Source organism: Mandrillus leucophaeus, unplaced genomic scaffold (genome assembly GCF_000951045.1).
Source record: "Mandrillus leucophaeus isolate KB7577 unplaced genomic scaffold, Mleu.le_1.0 Scaffold794, whole genome shotgun sequence".
Taxonomy (NCBI): Eukaryota; Metazoa; Chordata; class Mammalia; order Primates; family Cercopithecidae; genus Mandrillus; species Mandrillus leucophaeus.
Genome location: NW_012108630.1, coordinates 1,300,165 through 1,324,279, shown reverse-complemented (window position 1 = coordinate 1,324,279; position 24,115 = coordinate 1,300,165). Strand labels below are relative to the sequence as shown.

Below are 24,115 nucleotides of genomic sequence, written 5' to 3'. Positions count from 1 at the left end.
CCAGGCTAGAATGTGGTGGTGTCATCTTGTCTTACTGCAACTTCTGCCTTCTGAGTTCAAGAAATTCTCATGCCTTAGCTTCCCGAGTAGCTGGGATTACAGGCACCTGCCACCATGCATGGTTAATTTTTGTATTTTTAGTAGAGACGGGGTTTCACCATGTTGGGCAGACTAGTCTTGAACTCCTGACCTCAAGTGATCCACCATTCTCAGCCTCCCAAAGTGCTGGGATTACAGGTACGAGCCACTGTGCCCTGCCTGCAAAACTATTTTTAATGTCATTGTAGAAGTGTCACCTTATCCATACTAAGGAATATAGCTATACAGACATGACATGTAACTTCCAAGCTTGATTCGTGAGATTTCAAAGAAATTTAGAAAGTCTTCTATCTACCACATGTGTGTATTTTTAGATTGAGTGTTTTTATTTCAGTAGTATGTTTGCCAAAGGGGTCCATTATTTTCTACCTCTTACAATGAAATATTTAGACTCATGGCTCAGTTTTGCAAGTGAAATGCTCAAGGGAACATGGACTAGGAGAGGACAAATGAAATAATTTAATATTTACAGCACATTATTTTTGCAATAGTTATTTTGGAGTCAGATTCAATATTATCCTTTTTTATCTTATTACTTATGTACATAATTTATTTATTTTTTGAGACAGAGTCTGGCTGCATCACCCACGAAGAAGTGCAGTGGCATGATCTCAGCTCTATGTGTGTGATTTAGAATAATATATCATGATTAAAAACATGCTTCAAATGTTTATTTTACAAAAGCTAGTTTTATATGCTTCCTTTGAAGTTAATATAATTGCCTTATCTCCAATTAAGTCAATATCCTTAGATTTAATAAAAAGTTGTCAGAACATGTCCTTAAGATTTTAGTAATTACAAAAAGTGGTATGCATGTAATAATATTATAAATTTTCCTTTGGCACAATTTCTATTTTTTAATATGCTATAATAAATAACATATTTGTGTTATTTTCCATAAAACCAGGATAAAACACAATCAAATTATGACTATGAACTGAGAATCAATGAACTTCAGGAGATATTAATAGCCACATGTGCTGATTTTAGTTAATTCTATGGACTGTTACTACATACAATAAGATGTACTACATTTCTGAAAGACTATGCTATAGCTACAATTTGAATTCTTCAAATGAAAGGTGTTACATTAAATCATGAAGAATTCTTCACACTGTTCTTTTGAAAGCTCTAATTTTAGAAGAATCCTTTTATAAAGAACAAATTTCTACCTTCCTTTTCATTTTAACTGATTGCTAGCAGTACTATTGTCGGCAGCTATGCAGCCCTTTAGCATAAGCTTCTTCATTCTAAGTGACAGCTCATCCAACATTAAAAACCATCATCTGTCTCCATAACTGCCTTGAGTTCACCAACACTTTCACACACGTATTACCGCCACCTATTCATGAAACACAACATTTTTTTTCCTTCAGTATATAGTGTGTTCGTAGTTCTTTTAGCTATCTGAATATACTGTTTCCCTTGCCCTGATGATATGCCACCATGATTATCTCATAAAAGACTTTTTCTGTGCCAATTGTATCATGGTCCTACAATCAATTAACAGAATGCCAAGAAAAGTAACTTCATTTCTTTATATTTCTAAATAGTATCCTGATATAAAACAAGAAATTAAATGACCAAATTATATTTCTTTTTCTGCTAAAATACATAAAGCAAATCAGGGAGACAATGACTTGACTGAACTGTCTCAAACTTTGTGTTCTTTTTATGTACACAAATACAAAAAAAAATACTTTGTACATTTAGGAAATTTGACAAATTACAGACTAGATAAAGAAAACGTGGCACATATACACCATGGAATACTATGCAGCCATAAAAAAGGATGAGTTCGTGTTCCTTGCAGGGACATGGATGAAGTTGGAAACCATCATTCTCAGCAAACTATCACAAGAACAGAAAACCAAACAGCACATGTTCTCACTCATAAGTGAGAGCTGAACAATGAGAACACATGGACACAGGGAGGGGAGCATCACACACCAGGGCCTGTCGAGGGATAGGTGGCTAGGGGATGGATAGCATTAGAGAAATACCTAATATAGATGATGGGTTGATGGGTGCAGCAAACCACCATGGCACGTGTATACCTATAAAATAAACCTGCATGTTCTGCACATGTATTCCAGAACTTAAAGTATAATAAATAAATTACAAAATCAAAGTTAAAATTTTCATTGTAGAACTTGTTCCAAACATTCAATGATGTGCTTTACTGGAAGATAAAATATGGGTAATTCAAATAGGCAAATTTTCTTTACTAAAATGGTAATGTGGACAAGCCACCATAATCCATTTTAAGTTGATCTTTCTGGTAAATTTTCTCAGAACAATTAGATATGCACAAATATGTCAATGGAAAAATTGATTAAAAGTTTAAGGAGATAAAAAGTAAATGCAATAAATTATTTGATCAACTTGAAGTCAGTTTGAATGACAATAAGCACTAAATTTGCATATAATTATGAAAAATATTAGGCAATTCATTTTTTGTTACTGATGATTTACTGTAGTGTGATCTGTAATGAATAACTTCCTTCTGAACAGTAATTTGGCAGACTTAAATACTTCTGAAATATTCATAGACTTAGAAACAGTAATTTGCCTTTTACTTTGAAAGCTCTAATTTTAGAAGGATCCTTTTATATCAAAATATAATAAATAACTTATTTATTCTATTTTAAGTTCTGGAATTTATTATACTTTAAGTTCTGTGAGTTTATTCTATGGGCTGATGAAATGTACCCACAAATACTTCTTTCTAGGTGTCTTCATTATGTTATTATTTGTAATGGCAGAAAATACTGTGCATCTCCTGAATGGTCAAAATAAGGGATAATTAAAATGTTATTCATTTATTTCATGCAGTGGATTGTACATATTCATTATACTCTATTTTCCTGAGTAATATTTCATACATTTAATAATCTCATAATTCATTTTTGATGGGAAAATTATGGGACACAGTAGAGCTTATATAATATTATAAAGAGTTTTAATTTTTTTATATTGCCAAAACCAGGAGAAGATACACCAGAATACTAATTTCAATGTAAGGATTATTTTTAATTTCAATATATTTGCCCTAAGAGGGGGTGAAAATTCCGAGAGATATTACAAAGAGAAAGGTACAGCTAGAATAAGTAACATGTTAGGGAGTTTATTGTATTTCCCCAAATTTATGTTTTATAGTCCTAACCCTCAGTATTTCAGAAAGTGACTGTCTTTGGAGATAGGGTCTTCAAAGAGGTAAAGTTATATTAACAATGAGGTCATTAAGGTGGGCCCTGCTCCGTATGACTGATGTTTTTATGAGGGGAGAAAATTAGGACAGAGACACATATTAGAGAGGAAAGACTGTGAAAACACAGAGAGGAGGCCATTTACAAGCCAAGGGGAGAGACTTCAGAAGGGAATAATCCTGCTAACACCTTGAGCTCAGACCTGCAGCCACCAGAACTTGAGAAAATAAACTTCTGTTGTTTATGTCCCTCAATCTTTGGTACTTTGCTATGGCAACCTTGGCAGAGTCACATAGAACATAGTCACTAAGTAAGAAGATAAGAATGACTGGAATTTGCTAATAATGCAGACTCTAAGGTCTATATGAAAGCAGAACTATCATTCACAAAACCGGGAGGACTTCACCATTACCAATTTTTCAAGACTTTTCTTTTTGCTTTCTCAGTCTTGTGACTGCTTCTTTTCCTTTTGGCCTGATTGTCCTTTTGCAATGTCTCTCCTTCTTCAAAAGTTCAAGGTTTGAATATGCAACAGCTGATTCTGGACACCAAGGGTTTTTAACATCTTGATGATTAAAAAACCAGAGTGCCTTACCACTCCAAGCTTATAAACTTGGCTTGAGATTTTTGAGGTTGAGGCTTGAATTTACCTCCAGAGCAGGCAAGTTTATAGTGTTCAGATAATCACTTTAATGGGCTTTCAATTATGAAATGTTCAAGCGATGTTCCCAATCTGGGATGTTGACTCTCCAGACACCCTGACTCCGATGAACTAAACTATGCTACCAAATGATATAAGAGACTCTTCATTCATTATGTCTGTATATCAAGATCCCACTTAGAAATGTTTCTTTTGTAAATATGGATTTAGACTGCACTTTTTCTGATTATATTTATTGCTTCTTGGCAAATACATTTTGTTTGTGCTGGTCAAACAAGCATTTGATCAAAGGATATTAAGAGCAAAGATGCTGTGTTATGTGTGGATTCATGCTGTTTGAGAGACCATAAAGAAGAACCAACTGGGATTTCTGAATTCTATTCCACAATCTACAATTTAAGACTCATGCCTGCTGTTATTTTTATACGGAATAACTCACACATGGACAAATGTAGTGACATAGAATTCATATGTTCACATACATTATGTTCATGAAGCCTAAGGCAGATCCAGCCTCTGTATGCAGAGAACATGGTTTTCCACAAAGTGTGTTGGAATTCTCAAGTCCAGTCGTCTAGGAAAGCATACTGTCCTGGGGAGGAAATGAGCACTAGGGAGGAACTCAGACTTGACAAGGGAGGTGTGCAATTTTCTCTTCCCCCTGGGGAGTTCAGGTACTGAGTTTCAGGTGAGAGATACTCAAAAATATGCCCTGGGGAACAATAAGATGGCTTTGTAATAAAGAGAGCCCAAACTGGGTCATAGAAGGGCTTGTGTAGTACAGGGCGGACATAATTTGCCCTTGTTCCAAGTTGTCTATGTGGTAGTTCTGTTTTCATAGGTTCATATTTACTGAATTACACTCCTGATTCCAGAAACGGGATTGTGCTGTCAAATAGTATTATATGCACCTAATTGCCAAGGTCCATCCATGAACAGATATTCCTGAATAATTGAACAGAGACCACTGACCATAAGAGACAATATGAATTGTAGAACAAATATAATGAAATCAGATTCTAGTTTGGTTTTGAAGAATAAATATATTTTTAACCTTGAACCAAGAATCTTGTACTATCTATGCTTCCATTCCTAAATAAGTGTCTTGAATAAGGTGATCTTTACAGTCAGCTATCAGCAGATAAATTTTCTGGTTTAGTACATCTCACTGAAATATCTGAGTCATCATTTTTGAACCTCAGATATTGTACTGAGTTGTAAATGTTAAGAGAGGATCATATAGTTTTAATTCTGGGTCAAATTAAAGTATTGAACCTGAGTATCTGAGGTTCCATGTAAGATTAAGAGTTTTCAGTACCTGTGGACTTTACAGGGTACACTTCATGCCTAAAAACCACATACACAAAGGTCAGGGAGCACAGGCAAAAGGAGAGAGAGTGTGGGGCAACTAGCAGTCTAGATTGGGGATGGGGTGTAAGTCGCCTTAAGTTTGAATGCATGGTCTGAATGGTCCATTAAAAGGAAGTGGTAGGAAATTGGGAAGCCCAGTCCACCAGCAGGAGAGATGTCTCTAAGTTCCTATCTCTGGCAACCTGCTCAAGCGATTTGAGTGTAGTGTAGAACTGAAAACTTTGTCAAGGTTGACTGAGTCCTGTCTCTGTTACAAGAAAGCTAAATAAACTTGCATTTAAAACAGATGCTGAGGCAACATAATATTATGAGATTTCACTACAACTAGGTATAACTTAGGTACTAAAGTGACTGAAGGTATTGGTGCAAGTTCTAAAACTGAGCACTATTTCTTTGTGGTCACCATTGAAGTCATGCTGGACTTAATACCGGGAACTTGAAAAAATGGAATTCTAAATCCTTGTTTTAAAAGTAGGGGAATCCGGTCAATGGCGTGTTTTTCTTGACACCCATGATTCTCAAGGACCCTATTACCTCCTGGACCTTCCTAATCAGCAGTAATGTTAAAAAGTTTCAAAGAGATTGTGCATCATATCTGCCTTCCAATCTTGAGTGAAATCCTCTGATTGATTAGGTAATTAATTCACTCCTAGTGTCCAAGCTTCAAAGAAGCCTCAGAAACAGTTTTACTTTTCTAACTTCTCCAAATGAAAGATGCAGTGCAGGTTGAGGGCCAATCCAAATATCAACAACAAACCAAATAAATCAAAACATTCATATCAGCATTGTTTTAATCAAAGAAAACACTTCAGAAAAAAAAGACACAAAACAACATTCTCCAAATCAAAATATTTGATTTAATGAAAATATTAGTGACAAGAAACATTCAAAGAATGTGAAGTTCACTCAACTGAAATAGTTTACAATGTCTTTTGGCTTTTCTACTAGCTTTAGAAAGACCGAATTTTTTATAAAAAATAACCCTAGGAACAAATCTCAGTTTCTTATTAAGTTACCTGTTATTCTGATCCAAAATCTGTAAAGATTATTGAGGAGTTGTCTTTTTTAAATAAACTAAAAAAAATGTATTCCATGGAAATTTTTTCCCTTTAAACTTTATAACAATTGTCTCTGTTTTGTCATTTATTTATTTATTACTTGAAAATATTAAAACACTTATATGATGTATTAGTCTGTTCTCATGCTGCTAATGAAAACATATCCAAGACTGGGTAACGTATAAAAGAAAGAGGTTTAAAAGAATCACAGTTCCATATGGCTGGGGAGGCCTCACAAAAATGGTGGAAAGTGAAGGAAGAGCAAAGGCATGTCTTACGTGGCAGACAAGAGGGCATATGCAGGGGAACTCCCCTTTACAAAAACATTAAATCTCATGAGACGTATTCACTATTAGGAGAGCAGCATGGGAAAAACCTGCCCCCATGCTTCTATTACGTCTCACTGGGTCCCTCCCATGACACATGGGGATTATTACACTCAAGGTGAGAATTAGGTGGGGACACAGAGCCAAACCATGTTATATGAATTAAAGGAAATTCATTCTGGTTTTCCAATGTAGTCAGCCCTCCATATATGTAAGGATTTGTTCCAGGACCACTGAAGATCCCCAAATTTGTGGATGCTCAAGTCCCATAATTGGCCCTTGTTATCTGCAGTTTCTGCCTCCAAGGATTCAACCAACTGCAGATGAAAAATGCAGTAATTCATGACATATTTTCAATCACTGAAACTCTAGAAAATGAAAATTTTTTTAATTGAAACTGAGAATGGAGAAGGCCAACTTAATTTATTTGCCTTATGAAACATTAGTACATTGTTAGTGATTTAAATTAGTTTCGTCAGTAACACAGTTTTGTTGCTGAATACTCTTATGTGGCTACATTTTAAGAGCCTTTTGTGTTACACATTTTGTGTTAGTCCATTTTGGGTTGCTTTAAAGGAATTTCTGAGACTGAATACTTATAAATAAAAGAGATTTATTTTGGCTCAGGATTCTGCAGGCTATACATGCATGGTGCCAGCATCTATACCTATTCTGGTGAAATCTCAGACAGCTTTTACACATGGCAGAAGGTAAAGGGGGAACCAATGTGTCACTGAGAGACAGCAAGAGAAAAGGAGATGCCAGTCTCTCTTTAACAGCCAGCTCTTGTGTGACCTAACAGAGTGAGAACTCACTCATTGCCAAAAGGATGGCAGCAAGCCCTTCATGTCCCAATGACCCAAACACCTCTCACTGGGTCCCACTTTCAACACTCGGGTTCACATTTCAACATATTTGGTGGGGACAAACATCCAAACTATATCACTTTGGAAGATCCTTCATATAATCTTATATATACATATTTAAATCTAATCATAAATTATATGCTCTAAAATTTTGACAGAATGTTATATTTTTTACTTCTGAAATTACTATTTGAACTATGAGTGAGTTGCATTTAATTTGTTTGGCATTTACTTCCCCAAAATTATCATATAATCTTGAGAATTCATGTAGAATCAAATGCAATCTCACTTTTGAATACTATAAATCCATTTTCACTTTTAGCTTCATAATTAACCAATTTCTTATGCTATAAATATAGATATTTTATTAAAATTGTATTCATTTCAATTTTGTGATGCTGTGTAATCAATTGGGGCTTGCTTTGTTTTGTTTTTGATCATCTCACATATTTCTGTAGGCTCCTGAAAAGCATTATGGAGCTGTTCACTAACGTTATGGTGCCAACACAAAACAGCCTGATTTTAGAAGTGGTTTGAAATGCCTAGCCCCTGAGAATGCTTCCCAGCACACATGGCTGCTGGTGTCTTCATTTTTCTCTTCATTTTGTCTTTTTCCCACCCAGAGAACAGATAAATTAGTTATGCCTGTATTATGGTCCATAGTTTAAATATATTAATCATCTTGTATAACCATCTCTCCCCAAAAGATAGTGTATTACGTACTGTGTTAATATTCCAGGGCTGCTGTAACAAAATATGACAAACGATGTGGCCAAAACAATAGAAATGTATTATCTCACATTTCTGTAGGCTAAAAGTCTGAAATCAAAATGTCCAAAGAGCTGGTTCCTTCTGAGGGCTGTGAGAATCTTTTCCATGCTTCTCCCAAACTTAGTTTCCAGTAAGTTGCTGGAACTTCCAGTAAAGTTGCCAAACTTTAACATTTTGGTTTTTGCTGTATCACCCAGATCTGCCTTCACCTTCACATGGTGTTCTCCCTGTGTTTATGTGCCTGTGTCCAAGTCTCCCTTTTTTAGGACATCAGTTATGTTGGACTAGAGACTCACCCTACCACAGCATGATTTTATCTTAACTAATTGCATCTGCAATGACTATTTTCAAATAAGGTCACATTCTGAAGTAATGGGAGTTAGGACTTCAACATACAAACTTTAAGGGGGATACGATTCAACCCCCAGCACATATATTGGATTCTGATTTTTTAAAATTAATGGCCTCTGTACAATGAATGTTTATTTCAATCTAGTAACTCAGGAAAAAGGCCTCTTTCAATGTCACTGTTAGCAATAGGTAGCACAACATAACTAGCATACTCTGTTTTGCATCCTATGCTAAGAGTTTTCTCCTCAAGTCAATATCTTGTGTCTGGTGGATCTGGGAGACAGAAGGGATAAAATATGTCATCCTCTTTTGTACCAAAGCATATTCATATTTTTGCTTGTTTTATTCTATATTTTTCATGCTCGTTGACATTAGAACATTCTTTCTGTTTTTTTTTCTTCTCTCTCTCTCTCTCTCGTTCTTTCTCTGAAGGTTTTCCACCACCAAGAATGTTGTACGTTAACATAGGAAAGCCCAAATTAAAGGAAGCTAGTGGTTTGGCACTTTAAAATAGTTTAGAAATAGTTTTGCTAAAATATATTTCCACTGTCATGTTTTAACTTGTTTTAATAGGCTGAATATATCCTTTTATTAGTTGTAGAGCAGGCTGTGAATATTTACCTGTCGGTTAGGTGCATCTATTACAGGGAACACAGAGGAGAGATTCTTTAACTTTAGGGCGCTGTTCATTTGCTGAGAGTGGGTTGGTTAAAACCCAAGTTTGGCTCACCTTAGTGGAAAGTCACTCAGGGGTAAGAGGGAGAAAAGAGGGTTCCTATTTCCTTGTCTGTGTAATGAGTATTTAGTTTCCATGGTCATTGTCAGTTCACGTCAATAACAATTGTGTTGCACTAGAGTTCTACTTTGTATCCAACCTTCTGGCAGCTGTCCTTTCATTTTGCTTTCTTAAATGGCACATTGAAGACATGCTGATTTTGTTTTTGGGTGGGCCTAGGTTAAAATGTGAACTTGCTAACTCTATCACTTGTGTTGCTTAAAAGTTTTGTAGTTTCAATTTCCTCAAGTACCAGGTGGAGATACTAGGATTTATCTTACCATTTTATAGCAGGGAGGATTAAAACTAAGTAAGATGGCATATGGAAAATATAAAATGCAATGCCTAATTTCCACTCATTTGGGAAAAATAATTCTTCTTGAGATATTTGATAATTTCTTTCTTTCTCATTAAAATTTGACAATTTTGCCATATTTACCATGTATTAGTATTTTTTAAATTTTTTTGAGTACATATAAGGTCTACATATTTATGGAGTTCATGAGATATTTTGGTCGGGCATGAAATGCACAGTAATCATATCATGGAAAATTGGATATTCATCCCCTCAGGCATTTATCCTTTGTGTTACAAACAATTCAGTTATACTCTTTTAGTCATTTTTAAATGTACATTTAAATGATTATTGACTATAGTCCCCTATTGTATTATGAAATACCAGGTCTTGCTCATTCTTTCTAACTACTGTTTGTACCCATTAACCATTCCATCTCCCCCAGCTTCTGCATTACCCTAACTAGCTCCTGGTAAACATTTTTCTATAATCTATCTCTATGAATTCAATTGTTTTGATATTTAGCACGCACAAATAACCGATGACATGAGATGTTTGTCTTTCTGCGTCTGTCTTATTTCACTTAACACAATGATCTCGAGTTCCATCCTTGTTGCAACAAATGACAGGATCTCATTCCTTTTTATGGATAAATGGTACTCCATTGTGTCTATGTACCACATTTTCTTTATCCATTCATCTGTTGATGGACACTTAGGTTGCCTCCAAATCTTGGCTATCGTGAACAGTACCACAACAAACAGGGCAGTGCAGGTATCTCTTCGATATAATCGTTTTCTTTCTTGTGGGTACATCCCCAGCAGTGGGACTGCTGGACCATATGTTAGCTCTACTTTTAGGTTTGTTGAGGAACCTCCAAACTCTTCTCCATAGTGGTTGTTATATTTCCACCAGCAGGGTATAAGGGTTTCCTTTCCCTCATATCCTCACCTGCATTTGTTATTGCCTGACTTACATATAAGAGCCATTTTAACTATGGTGAGCTGCTATCCCATTGTAGTTTTGATCTGCATTTCTCTGATGATCAATGATGTTGAACATTTTTTATATGCCTGTTTTCCATTTGTAGGTCTTCTTTTGAGAAATGTCTATTCAAACATTTTTCCCATTGTTTAATCAAATTATTAGCTTTGTATTTCTATAGAGTAGTTTGAGCTCCTTATATATTCTGGTTATCAATTGCTTGCCAAGTGGGTAATCTGCAAATGTTTTCTCCAGTTCTGTGAATTTTCACTTCACTTTGTTGACTGTTTCCTTTGCAGTGCAGAAACTTTTTAACTTGAAGTGATCCCATTTGTCCATTTTGGCTCTGATTGCCTGTGCTTGTAGGGTATTGCTCAAGAAATTTTGGCCCAGGACAGTGTGTTGGAGAGTTTCCCCATTTTTTGGTAGTAGTTTCATAGTTTGAGGTCTTGTATTTAAATCTTTAATGCGCTTATATTTGATGTTTGAATAAGGCAAGAGATAAAAATCAAGTTTCATTCTTCTGCATATGGATATTCAGTTTTCTCTGCACCATTTGTTGAAGAGGCTGTCTTTTTCTCAATATATGTTCTTGGCTCCTTTGTCACAAATGAGTTTACTATAGGTGTGTGGATTTGTTTCTCAGTTCCCTATCGTGTTCCAATCGGTCTATGCGTCTGTTTTATGCCAGTACCATGCTGCTTTCGTTACGATAGCTCTGTAGCAGAATTTGAAGTCAGGTAATGTGATTCCTCCAGTTTTGTTCTTTTCACTCAGGATAACTTTGACCATTCTGGGTCTCTCATGATTCCATATAAATTTCAGAATTTTTAAAACAATTTATGCAGAATATCATTGGTGTTTTGAGGGGGGGGTTGCATTGAATGTATAGATTGCTATAGGTAGTATGCATATTTTAACAATATGGATTCTTCCAACCCATGAACATGAAACTCTCTCCATTTTTTGTGTGTCCTCTTCAATTTCTTTCCTCACTATTTCACTGCTTTCATTGTAGAGATCTTTCACTTGTTTAGTTAAGCTAATTACTAGGTATTTAAATTTGTTTCAGCTATTTTAAATGAGATTACTTTTACATTTCTTTTTCAGATTGTTCACTGTTGTCATATAGAAATGCTACTGATTTTTGTATGTTGATTTTTTTATCTTGCAACTTTACTAAGTTTATCAGTTGTAGTCGTTTATTTGTGGAGTCTTTAGGTTTTTCCAAAAATAAGATTGTATCATCAGCAATAAGGATAATTTGACTTCTTCTTTTCTAATTTGGATGCCCTTTATTTCTTTCTCTTGTTTGACTGCTCTAGTTAAGACTTTCAGTACTATGTTGAATAATAGTGAAGAAAGTGGGCATAGTTGTCGGTTCCAGATCCTAGAGGAAAGAATTTCAGTTATTCCCCATTCAGCATGATAATTCTTGTGTTTATTTTAGATTTCCAATCCAAGTTCTGTTCATGGTGTGGAATTCTTTCTTCTATTATGCTATTGATTATCATTTTTGATGTGCATTCTGTTTCCATCTTTTAAATTGCTTATTGTTTGCAGATTATTTCTTTGTGATATATTTTTCTATATAGCAAATGGTCTCCTTTGTTTCAATTATTTTCTTAGGCTCTGTGATAGGATGTGTCTAGTCTTTCTTCTATTCAATTTGTGTTTTTCACAATGTTATTTGCACTATGTATTTCTTCTGAACGTGATTTTATTGAGCATGCTTGGTTGACTTCCTGGCATCTATTCCACTACCCCCCATTATGTAGTAGCCATAAGGTTTGTGTATTTGATTGATTCTTCTCTTAGTTCTAGGCATGGAACCCAAGAGATCTCTAAGACAATTCATACATTTTACCCATCTTAGAGTAGCTGGTTTAGGACTGGACAAACAATCTCAGCTGCTTCAATCAGACTCATGGTAAGTACTGAAATGGAAAATTCTTTTCTCTTCTAGGCACTGTTAAATATTTTTTTAATGTAAACTGTGCAACTACTTCAGCTACTTTACTTTGAGAAAACTTAAGCTGAGAACAAATTCTACTTGACAAGGTGAGAAATACTGAGAGAGAAAATGGGAAACTAAACAGAAACCCTGATCAAGTCTTCCTTTGAGTATAACGTAACTGAAATTTCCAGTCAGACAAAGTGTTCTCTTCATAAGGTCAATTACTTTGAATTAGATTTTATTCATTTAAAACTTGCAACATTTTAACCTATTCACTTTTCTGTGCTGTCACTACCATTTATTTCCACTGATTTCTTGTCTTTACTTGTTATAATTATAATATATTCTTTTATCTAAGTAAAAATAGATGATAATCATTTCCTAAATCTAAACATTTCCTACGAAAAAGCTTTGGGACACAATTACATATTTCCTTTCACTCTTTTATAGCACTTCCATAATTTTGTAACATTTCAACCACTTTCTTTGTATTCATATTTACAAAAGGTTAATTAAGAGGTTTTTATTATGCTTGCTTATGGCAAGTGGCCTCTACTCGGACTGCTGCACTCAACACTTTGCAAGAGGGAGCACGTGAGCAAGTAAGTGTGGGATCCAGCCAGCTGTTCCAGGCACTGACACAGGAGCACGCTCTGTGCAGGGCCCGTGGCCAGACCAGGAGTGTCACCCTGAGGGGAACATGGTGGCTCCCAGGTGAGGATGCCCATGACCCTGAAGCCCCAGAGCGGGTGTTACAGTGCTCTCTATTAGTTCCACTGTTTGCGGATAGTGGTGTGTTAGCAGCTCAGTTGACCCCTTGCCTCGTCGCATGGGGTGACTGCCCTCTGCTGGCAAAAGCTAAGGGCTGGTGTGACAGTATTTCTCAGTACCTGTGCCATGTGGGTTCTGAGCTCTTGTCTGGCATCCAAGAAGAACTGAGGTCACAAGGACGGTTGAAGGACGGTGAAGGTGGAGAATTTTATTGAAAAATTAAAATGGCTCTCAGCGGAGAGAGGACCTGGAGAGGAGACTGGAAGGGCAGGTCATCTTCCCCAAAGTTAAGCTGTCTCTTCCCTGGAGTTGGGTTGTCTCCCCATCTACCGACTGAGTCTGGGGTCTTTATAGGCACAAGCTGAGGAGTGCATGCTGATTGGTTTGTGAGTACGCAAAAAAGGTTAAAGTGAAGACACCACTCAAAGGTGGGCATAAAAGTGTAGAAAACCAATTAGGAAAGGGTAGGTATATGTAAAATAGGTAAAGGGTGGGAATCAATCAGAGAAAAGCACACCGAACGGGAGGACAGTTTCTAAATCTGGTCTGAGAATTAAACTTGTAGCTTGGCTTTCAGGCTTTAAACCGTCTTTGGCTGTTACTGTGTACTCTCCCCTATATTCCTAGGCATTTGGCTGCCTCCTGTCACTGTTAATGGGTTACAATTATGCCATTTTCCACTTGATTCTTGGACTACTTTTGAAATCATATGTTTTCATATATTTGGGATCTGTTGCCTTTTGTTTTGTAGGATAAAAATATTTTAAGACTTTTCTATTCATTATTTGTATCTCTTTATTTATTTATTGAGACAGAGTCTCACCTGTTACCCAAGCTGGAGTGCAGTGGTGTGGTCTCGGCTCACTGCAAGCTCCGCCTCCTGGGTTCCCGCCATTCTCCTGCCTCAGCCTCCCGAGTAGCTGGGACTACAGGCGCCTGCCACCACGCCTGGCTAATTTTTTGTATTTTTAATAGAGACGGGGTTTCACTGTGTTAGCCAGGAGGGTCTTGATCTCCTGACCTCATGATCCCCCTGCCTTGGCCTCCCACAGTGCTGGGATTACAGGCGTGAACCACTGCACCTGGCCTGTATCTCTTAATTATAGAAAGTATCTGTTGATATTGATTCTTTGTCTTTCGTGTGTTGTAAATTTTTTCTGTTGCTTAGGTTTTCAATTGAAATTGTATTAGTTAACTATTTTTTGCATATTGTAATGTTTTTCTTAAATTTGTGACTTTATAACATATTTTACTTTGTCAATTAGAATTTATAGCTAGTGTTTATTTGTTACAACTGGGTACTTCTTTTTGTATTAAATAAGGTTTTTATTCTAAAGCCACTTCAAATACAAAGGAAAAAAACTATTCTCACTGAAATAATTTATAAATGTTACATTCACTGAGAAGTCAAATGCAATAATGATTGTGGATTCAGTGCCTCATGTGATGTTTTACTTGTGTTCTCTACACAAAGCTCAGTTTTTTTATACATATAAATATATGCTATTCAAGTGCTATAAAAGTCACTTGCTTTTATGTGCTCTAGAGTCATTAAAGTTTTTAACAGTATTTAAAATCCTTTACCTTCTTCACTTTAGATGATTATAAAATTTAAACTTTTAGAAGTAAGGTTTGGTTAGGCAACCCAAAAATTTCAATGGCTTCACAAGACAAATGGTTATTTTTTGTAGGAGCAATAGTCAAACACGGATCTGATTATTGGGATTAGACAGCTTTCCTGGGCATCTTTTCTCCCAGTGGCAATTTAGGGTTTGAGCCTCTTTAATCCTTTGGCTGACTTGTTCTTTGTCTACGTAGTCCTTTTATTCAGATGGAAGATGGGAAAACACAATGCTATATACTTTGGAATACTGTATGGGCTTGTAATCAGCATACTTAATTTCAAGCCATTCCTTGGCCACTCAATGGTCACTACTAAATCACACAACCCACCCAACTGGAGAATTAAATTAAATATCTGGAGCGATTTAATGAACATGCATTTGTGGCCACAAAAATGAAGATACAAATAAGTAGGTGATGAATTTTTACTAAAATTTGATGATTTTCTATAGAAATAAATTTGAATCTATTCAGTATATAACTTTAGGCTAGTGTCAATGCATTTAATTTTTTGTCTGCAAAATCTGCTCATGCACATCCTTGTTCAAAGAGCCACTTGCTACTTAGTGACCTTCACTGAAACATTAATTGTTTTGTGTGCCCAAATTTAACAACCAGCTATCCGGAATGATGTTATGGAAAACATTGTTATTTAAATGCCAAGAGTTTGTTCTAGATCCTGCTGTTCACTGAACAATAAACCAATCACCGAGACAGTGAGTATTGTCAAGGAAGAAGCCTTTAATTGGGTGCTACGACCGGGGAGATGGGAGATCAGTCTCCAATCCATCTCCCTGGTCAACTAAATTTAGGGATTTATGTAACAGGGAAGAAATGTAACCATGTATGGGAAAACGGGAATTAGGAAGGGGTAATGAAGCAGAGTTCATCAATAGGAAGCAGACGGTTGGCTAGTTAATAATGGCAGGTGAGGAATCTAGCATCTCATTGTCCAGATGTGTTGATCTGGTAAGTTTCAATTCCTTGATGCTATCTGGGAGGTTTGGTGGCTGGTTTCCTGAGAAAGAAACTCACATAAGACAAATGTAACTTTCTCAAGTTTCAAGATGGGACAGTAAATGTCTATGTTTATTCAAAAGAAACCATAAACATCAGTTCTATGGGACATTTGGGTAGGTTTCCACATGACTTATGGAAATTAGTATTAGAGACATTTTGAATATTAGTTGCAATAAAATAGTAGTTAATATTTAAGAGGCTGTGCTAAATTCTTTACATTCAATCAAATTGCTTAAGATGTAAAATAATATATCTGTACATTTATATTCATATACATAATTATATCTCTATCCATCTATCTATCTACTTATGAAGATGAACGAATAAAGTGATCATATCCTTTTATTTTAGTCTCTGACCATCCTAACAATCTACCCATTAAACTCAATCTGATTCCCAACCTCTACAGACTTCTTTATCCTCAGCTGAACCACTGGACTCTCATTTATAGGCTTAGTTCTCTTTCATCCTTATGACAAATGCTCTGGCCATTCAGGAGTAAGATAAGGAACTCACATTTACCCCTTGATATTTATAATAATGTTGCCTTAACTTCGTGCTATATTCTAATTCTGCACTAATGCCTATTCCTAGAAATATGGGCTGGACTTCACACCTCACTTCAGCTGACTGGTATTCTGTTTTACACTTTGAGTCTCAGTCCTGGTTTATAACCTCCCTGTTTTTTATTTTATTCTAAACATGAGGCGACATCTTACTATTTCTGGGTTCCTGTTAGTACTAATTCCCTAATCCTATACTTCCATCTGATGGCTAGGACCGTGATACCCTATGCTAATCATCTCTGCTATGACCTGCCTATGTCAAAACCCAGCTTAAAGTTGTCATGGTTCATCAGACTAGCCTTTCCCTAAATTGGACCTTACTTATGCCTACTAAAGTCAGCTACCCTAAGAGCTACTTGTGGTCTTAAATCTCTAATAAACTGCATCAGGCTCTTGTCCTTCAGGCCTTTCCCTAATCCCAGGTCCTGTCTAATTCTAAACATTTTCACCCACCATTTTACTCAGTTCTCCTCTTCTTGCTAGGGCCATATGCGGGATTGTGCCTGGTCTCAGGTAAAAATATTGTATGTGTGTGTATGTGTGCATATTCATGTGTGTATATCTGAGCATATGTGTCTGTGTTTACTATATTTGATAATAAACCATTATGCAAGAGACATTAATTTTGTTGCTTTTGCTCACTTATCTTTATATATTTATTTTAATTGCACGCTCACTTGAAACAGCTTAACTTTCTTTGGTTAATTTTTAAATTAAATTATATTTTATTGGTTGCAATCACTGTTATCTGCCCTTGTTTGTTTATGTTATTAATGTCAGGCCTTTAAAGAACTGTGGGAATACTAATTATAGTTTGAGCGTGCAGATTGGGCCATTCATGTGATTATTTATTTCCTCAAACATTAATTTACTACTGTGTAGAAAGGTGCCAAAGTATTCTGAACCCACACTAAACGGTTGCATAGCATCTTGTGGGCTTCACTTTGGAAAGTATGGCAGGATCAAAGAGACCAAAATATCTGATTTGTTCCATATGTTATAGCTCATCCCTAATGACAGAGTGGAGACTTGTCAATATTGCTTCTATTGCCCATGGTGAGTGAAATGATCAAATATTTCAGGCTCAATATGGTCCTGCTTGAGATCTTACTCTGGGAATGCTAGAAGAATAAACATTACACTTCCGCAAGTTTTACAAATGTTTGTCAAAGATTTTGTGCTAAAACTGAGGATATACATACTTGTTTTTGGTCTACTGCTCAGTATAATTATTATTTATAATTTATATCTTCATACCACCTGTTTGTTAAAACTCCAAGCCTGTGTCTCTAATCTTTGTCAAATAAAACTGAACTCCTATTTTTCCCACTTTCACCCAACAAAATAAATATACATGACCTCTTTCTCTATTTGTCTTTAACCTAGATCCTACTACACTATTCTCTTCATCTCTATTGTTTCTTTTATTATTATTATTATTATTATTATTATTTTCAAGAGAGAGTTTTGCTATTGTTGCCCAGGCTGGTGTGCAATGGTGCGATCTCAGCTCATTGCAACCTCCACCTCCCAGGTTCAAGCGATTCTCCTGCCTCCGCCTCCTGAGTAGCTGGAATTACGGGAGCCCTCCACTATGCCTGGCTATTTTTTTTTTTTCATATTTTTAGCAGAGATGGGGTTTCACCATGTTGGCCAGGCTGATCTCTAATTCCTGACCTCAGGTGATCCACCTGCCTTGGCCTCCCAAAGTGGTGGGATTACAGGTGTGAGCCATGTGCCTGGCCTCTGTATTGTTTCTTGATCATTTCTCATGAACACTCTCTCTCACAGAACAGGAACAACTGTTTTGGACCCCTCCTCTTAGATCATATCTTCTTGTTTTAATTTCTCATTTTATTAAAAAATAGTTTTAGTCAACATTCTCATTATAATTTGCAATAATACTTCCTTGTGTTTTAAAACATTGTTATATGTCTTCCACAGTAGACCAAAAACCTCATGAAAGCAAGTCCATTGGTAGAGCAAGTACATTTGTTAATCACATAATCACTCTATCATGAATAATATCAGCATATAATTATATACCAATGTCTTAAACAGTAGAATATCTGAGCATAGTTTAGATATAATAATACATATTCCTCAGCCAGAGTTAACCTAAAGATAAAAGTACCCAAATTCCTTCCTTCCCTCTACTATCTACTCATATCCCTGCAAGTTTTCCTGTCTTTCACATGACCCTCCATGGTAAACTGTTAAGACTTGCAATCAACTGCTGAAATCACCTGCCGGGAACTCTCACTGGCTGAACCCAACGAGATGCCAGAGAACAAGAGAGCGACTGACTTACTTTTTTTTTTTTTTTTTTTTTTTTTTTGAGCGCTATATTTACATCATACACAATAAGTTGTGTATATTTCTCAGATAGAAAAGTCCTGGTGAGTTAGAAGCTATTTCTCAAATTTTAATGTGAACAGTAAACTGGGTAATTTGTCCCGCAGAAATTTTTTTCAGGATATCTGGAATAAAAGTCTGAGTTTCTAAATTTCTAGCAAGCTTACCAGTAACACCAACGTTTTGGGCTCAAGAAGAATATTGTGCCAAACATCAAATCAGTGGAAGAGCCTGAGTTTTTCCCAGTTTTTCTGACCTATAAACAAAGATGAGAGCCTTCATTTCCAAAGAGAGATATATGCAAAAAAAATTCAAGAAGGAAGGGAAGCTTCCAGATTAAATGTGACGGTTTATGCACATTATCTGGCAAATCTCCCTAAGATACTTAATAAAGAAGAGAAAAATAATTAGCTCTATAATAGAAAAATCTGTCAGAAATCTCTATGGCTGAGTAAATTTAACATTAACTGTCCTAGGACAAATCTTTATCATGTGCTGATTTACACAGAAAAACACAACATCACTGCGGTGATATTGCCACCCCCTACAAAGTAAATTATAAACTAAATTTAATTATAAAGAAACGTCAGTTCTATGCAAAGTTCAAAATACAGATGTCTCCCATGTTCTGTAAATTGTTTTACTTTTATTTTAAGTTCAGGGTTACATATGCAGGACGTGCAGGTTTTTTACATTGGTAAACCTGTGTCATGGGGTTGGTTGTAAAGATTATTTCATCACCCAGGCATAACACCTAGTATCCCTTAGTAATTTTTCCCACTTCTCTCCCTCCTCCCACCCTCTGCCCTCCGATAGGCCCCAGTGTGTGTCCCTCTATGTGTCCCTCTGTGTGTCCATGTGTTCTCATCATTTAGCTCCCACTTATAAGTGAGAACCTGCAGTATCTGGTATTCTGTTTCTGCGTTAGTTTGCTAAGGATAATAGCCTCCAGCTCCATCCATGTTCCTGTAAAGGACATTATCTTATTATTTTTTATGGCTGCATAGTATTCCATGGTACCACATTTTCTTTACCCAGTCTATCATTAATGGGTATTTGGGTTTGTTAATGTCTTTGTTATTGTGAATAATGCTACAATAAACATATGCATGCATGAGTCTTTATAATAGAACAATTTATATTGCTTTGGGTATCTACCCAGAAATGGGATTGTTGGGTTGAATGGTAGTTCTGTCTTTAAGTCTTTGAGGATTCACTACTCTCTTTTCCACAATGATTGAACTAATTTGCACTCCTACCAACAGTGTAAAACAATTCCCTTTGCTCCACAACCTAACCAGCATCTGTTATTTTTTGACTTTTTAATAAGAGCCATTCTGTTGTGAGACAGTATCTCATTGTGATTTTGATTTGCATTTCTCTAATGATCAGTTATGTTGAGCTTTTTTCATATGATTGTTTGCCGCATGTATGTCTTTTTTTTGAAAAATGTCTGTTTATGTTCTTTGCCCTCATTTTAATGGAGTTGGTTTTTTTTTTTTTTTTTGTAAATTTGTTTAAATTCATTATTGGCCACATGTATGTCTTCTTTTCCAAAGTGTCTGTTCATGTCAATTGCCTACTTTATTATGGGTTGGTTTTTTTTTGTAAATTGGTTTAAATTCCTTATAGGTGCTGGATATTAGACTTTTGTCAGACACATAGACCAGTGGAACAGAATACAGAACCCAGAAATAAGAGAACACACCTTCAACCACCTGATCTTCGACAAACCTGACAAAAACAAGCAATGGGGAAAGGAATCCCTTTTCAATAAATGGCGCTGGGAGAACTGGCTGGCCATATGTGGAAAACTGAAACTGGACCCCTTCCTTACACCATATATAAAAATTAACTTAAGAGGGATTAAAAATGTAAATGTAAAACCCCAAACTAAGAAAACCCTGGAAGACGACTAAGGCAATACCATTCAGGACATAGGCATGGACAAAGATTTCATGAGAAAAATGCCAAAGGCAACTGCAAGAAAACAAAAAATTGATAAATGGGTCCTAATTAAACTGAAGAACTCTGCACAGCAAAAGAAACTGTCTGCAGAGTGAACAGACAACCTACGGAATGGGAGAAAATATTTGCACTGATTTACTTTCACGAAGTCAGTTTGTGAAAGAAAAAGAGAACAAGTGGCATTTGAAAGGCAATGGCTAATTTCTGACGAAGCAATGAAGACTTTGGAATCCAATAGAGTTGAGTGCAAATGTGAGCACACTGCTTTCTTACTGTATAACTTTGAATAATTCACATAAATGTTTGAGTAGATTTTCTTATACCAGTACTCATCACTTAGGATTGTGATCAGGATGGAAGTATTATGGTCTAAAAGTTTCACATACAGTAATACCTGGCATCTAACATTTAACAAGCGGTAATATACTTATCTTCCCATTTGAATTAATGCATTTTAACCTTGAAATATAAAGGAATTTGCTAGGTTACAGTGACTAATGACAAAGGTTAAATTGATTAAAGTTTCTGTACTTAGATTTGCCTGATAAAATATTTAAAAAACTATGTATTTTGATTTCATAAGCCTGGCTACTCTAGCTGTACTTCAGAGAATTTTATAAAATATTTCAGAAAGAAGAATGAATTTTTATTTTATCAAATCCATACATACAACACTAGGCACTGGGTGACTGCCTCCATCACAATGCTTAGAATACATTATCCCATAATCAGAGTTCTTTTATATAAGGATGATAGGAAAATAATTGGCAAATGCATTTAAATCAGTCTAAAAATTTTGGAGGAATAAGAATTCACTAAGTTTATATCAATGCTTATAGAATGAAAATCAACAGCTATAAAAGCATTTATTTGTTGTATCTTTTATTTTAAAAGCAATTCATTATAGCTAGACCTAACTAATAAGCAAACTATGTTGCAACTAGGATCAGAATCAACATTGAGCCTAGTCAGTGAAAGGGTACATAAAAATTAAATTTATCAAGAAAAAGTTTGCTTGTGCAATGTACTACATTCTCTTCCTCTGTGGTTCTCCATGATATTTCTATTTTCCCTATTTATATGGCTTACATATGTTTTGCATGTTTCTTCTTTCTGTTCACGTCATGTCTATTTGATTTTCAAAGCCAAATCCAAATAGTGGTATCCTTTTTCTTCTAAATTGGAACAGTGTTTACGTGTCTTAACCATTTCAACACACCTTTTACATTATCATACACCTATCAGAGGCATATACCATGCTCTCCATCAACTTATATATTTTTGTGTATACATTCTGCAGCTATTGGTATGCAAACACTTCAAAAATATAACCGATCATTGTATTCTGCACAACCTTTAATCATTTACATTGATTAAAATAAATTTTTGAATAAACAGTTTTGTTCCCAACTACAATTTACAAATTTCAGATTGTGCAGTTAATTTTGCAATTAAATTACTCTTGATTTATAGTTACTTTTATTATTTAGATACATTAGACTTGCATGCATTTATGGGGTACATATGAAATTTTGTTTCATGTGTAGAATACGTAATGACCAAGTCAGGATATTTAGGGTATTCATCAGTCTTAGTATTTACAATTGCTATGTTTTTGAAAGACTTCAAGTCTCCTCTTCTTGGTATTTTGAAACATAAAATTCACTGTTCATTTATAAACTATAGTCAGGGTATTTACTTGTCTGTGTGTACTTGTCTGGTTTTGGTATCAGGATAATACTGACCTTGGAGAATAACCTAGAAATAATTTTCTCCTCTTCAGTTTTTTGTAATAGTTTGAGTATAGTTGGTATTGATTTCTATACATTTGGTAGAGTTTGACAGTGAAGCCATCTGGTTGGGGCTTTTCTTTCTTGGGAGACGCTTTATTACTGATTCAGTCTCGCTACTTGTTATGGTCTGTTCGGGTTTTCTATTTCTTCTTGAATCAATCTGGGTAGGTTGTGTATGTCCTGGAATTTATTCATTTGCTCTAGGTTGTTCAGTTTTTTAGCACATAGTTATTTATAATAGACTCCAATGATCTTTTGCATTTCTGTGGTATCAGCTGTAATGTCCCTGTTAGTATTTCTGATTTTGTTTATTTGGGTCTTATATCCTTTTTGATCGGTTAGACCAGCTAGCAGTTCATTGATTTTATCTTTTTTAAAAGTCAACTTTTTATTTCATTGATCTTTGGATTGGTTTTTTTAGTCTTTGTTTCATTTAATTCTGCTCTGATCTGTATTATGTCCTTCCATCTAGCAATTGTGATTTTGGTTTTTTCTTCCTTTTTTAGTTTCTTGAGGTGCATTGTTAGATTGTTTATTTGAAATCTTCCTACTTTTCAATGTAGGCATTTATTGTTATAAACTTCATTCTTAGAACTGTTTTTGCTGTATGCTGTAGGTTTTGGCATACTGTGTTTCCATTTTTTATTTGCTTTAAGAATTTAAAAAAAAATTTTCATCTTAATTTCTTCTTTGACCCAATGGTTGTTTAAAACATGTTTAGTTTCCATGAGTTGGTATAGTTTTCAATGTTCCTCTTGGCATTGATTTCTAGTTTTATTCCATTGTGGTCTAAGAAAATACTTGATATGATTTTGATTTTTTAGAATTTGTTGATACTTTTATGTGGCCTAACATATGGTTTATTCTGGAGAATATTCCATATGCTGATGAGAAGAATGTGTATTCTGTGGTTATTGGCTAAAATGTTTTTTAAATGTCTGTTAGGTCTATTTGGTCTATCGTACTGTTTAAGTCTGATGTTTTCTTGTTAATTTTTGTCTAAGTTATTTGTTTAATGCTGGGAGTCTGGTATTGAAATTCCCAGTGATTATTGTATCAGACTCTAGCTCTCCATTTAGATAGGAATATTTGCTTTATTTACCTGAGTGCTTCAGTGCCGGGTGCATATATGTTTAGGACTGTTACAGCCCCTTGTGGAATGAATCCCTTTATCATTATATAATAACCTTTTTGTTTATTTGTACTGTTTTGAGCTTAAAGTCTGTTTTATTTGATATACGTATAGCCTCTCTGATATGGTTTGGCTCTGTGTCCCCACCCAAATCTCATCATGAA

At 35.4% G+C, this 24,115-nt stretch overlaps 1 long non-coding RNA gene across 1 annotated transcript in view; it reads left to right on the top strand.

Moving 5' to 3' along the window:
* The window catches only part of LOC105529934, a 30,323-nt gene extending 9,476 nt beyond the window's left edge, over nt 1-20,847 (top strand). The window contains exons 2-4 of the long non-coding RNA XR_001004585.1: nt 12,585-12,696; nt 15,313-15,527; nt 20,691-20,847. This is a non-coding gene — a long non-coding RNA (uncharacterized LOC105529934). The remainder of the gene's footprint in view (nt 1-12,584; nt 12,697-15,312; nt 15,528-20,690) is intronic.
* The last annotated feature ends 3,268 nt before the right edge of the window (nt 20,848-24,115 follow it).